At 45.1% G+C, this 1,875-nt stretch overlaps 1 pseudogene; it reads left to right on the forward strand.

The window, feature by feature from the left end:
- Nucleotides 1-1,875, forward strand: part of LOC102751444 — a 7,763-nt pseudogene that overhangs the window by 4,362 nt on the left and 1,526 nt on the right.

Here is a 1,875-nt window from a genome sequence, read left to right on the forward strand (position 1 = left end):
ACTGATCTGTTGGCAAAGTCAAAAACAAGTCCCAGCTGAGAGGGCACAGTCCTCTTAGCATAATTAGGCTTGACCTCATAACACTCCCCAGATCTTATCTGGGAAGCTAATGGGCTGAGGGAAGTGCAGAAAGTGGCCAAAACAAGTAAAACTCACAAGAACTGTGTAACTATGGTAACCACTACCTTGTTTACCTCTGACTATAAAATAAAGGCTCACCTTTCCTCAGGATCTCTCTCCGTGTCCTCAGCCAGGCACAGGAAGATCCGTGGAGACCAAAGAGAGCTAGAAAGTTCTGAACACTGTCTCTGTGTAAAACATTCTTCGCCGACTCCATCCACACCTTTGGGAACCCCTGGACGGCTGGGCCTGGACCCTGGCACCCCAGTATTTCCAAATAATCTCGTCTCTTCTCTTTCATTTGTGAGCAGCTCCTCTGCCAGATCCTGAACCCTGAACCATGCGGGACGTGGAGGGAAGCATTTACAACACTAGTCTATATATATAAAAGTCTAAGCGACCAGTCAACCAGCTAGTAGGTATGATGCACACTGACCATTAAGGGGAAGACGCTAAATACAGGAGCTGCCGAACGACAGCATCTTTGCAGAGTGCCCTGTCGCACTCCAAGACCCCTCAGGGATGTCAGACTGCCGGTTTCGGCTGATCTCCACAGGCCAAGCCAAGGGACCCACTGACTCTGCAGATGCCCTTCGAGCCACGGCATGACCCCAGGTACAGCTGGCCAGGGGGAACCACCGGAGGTTGGCTCCAGGGCATGTCTGGCCCATCTCGCCCAGTCCTGCCTCTCCGTCCACCTTCTAATTAACTTCCTTTTAATTTGCACAAATCCATGCACCAGGGCACTACTTCAGTTATATGCCAAAATGAAAAAACTGGGCTAGTTTGCCTGTCAGAAGGACTATGTCTTCAGAAATGTAATCACAGACGTCACAAGGTTTTTACAGGATAATGTTGAATACTGCATCATTGGCGTCACAATTTTATCTCAGCTAGCTGATGAAATTAATCAAGCAGACACCACCCATCATTTAACCAAGCACAGAAAAATAGCCTCCTCTTTCTGGGATTCATCGTTATTTGATATCTTCACACTTTCCTGCAATTTACTAAAAACAGGCTTCAGGAAAGAATCTAAACTTGAATGATGAAAGTCAGCGTAGTTTGCTCATGCAACTGCTCAAACTCACTCATAACTGCCTAAACTTTGATTTCATCGGCACATCTACTGATGAGTCCTCAGATGACCTGTGCACAGTACATATTCCCACCATCTGCAGGATCAGAATTCTGAGATTCTTCAACTCTGCAACTATTTTTTTAACTTGTATCATTCCATTCCTCCTTCATTTTCACCTCTGAGGTTATCCTGCTTAGTACAGATCACATAAGTTGGAAGATGTCCGTTAAACAATGCAAACAGGATTAAGTTTCTCTTGTCTTCTTGATAGTGTGAAACTAATACTGGAAAATCCACAGTTTATCAAACCCATACAATTGCCATTTTTTCAGATGACTGGCCCAACTGAAGAGTAACTACCAAGTAGGAGAATTAGTAAAGGTGTAAAACTATCCTGAGGTCATCTGAGCGATAGCAAACTTCACAGTGACCAGTCTATAGCGCTGGGAATTTGCCCCAAATAGTGTACACTATCTCTTGAACCTACGGCAGCGGCCAACAGCCTCGGTGCCAGGGGTTGGCAAACTTTTTGACTCCAGGGCCACAATGGGTTTTTAAACCGGACCGGAGGGCTGGAACAAAAGCATGGATGGAGTGTTTGTGTGAACTAATATAAATTCAAAGTAAACATCATTACATAAACGGGTACGGTCTCTTTTTTTTGTTTGTTTTGT

Source organism: Myotis davidii, unplaced genomic scaffold (assembly GCF_000327345.1).
Source record: "Myotis davidii unplaced genomic scaffold, ASM32734v1 scaffold1124, whole genome shotgun sequence".
NCBI lineage: Eukaryota > Metazoa > Chordata > Mammalia > Chiroptera > Vespertilionidae > Myotis > Myotis davidii.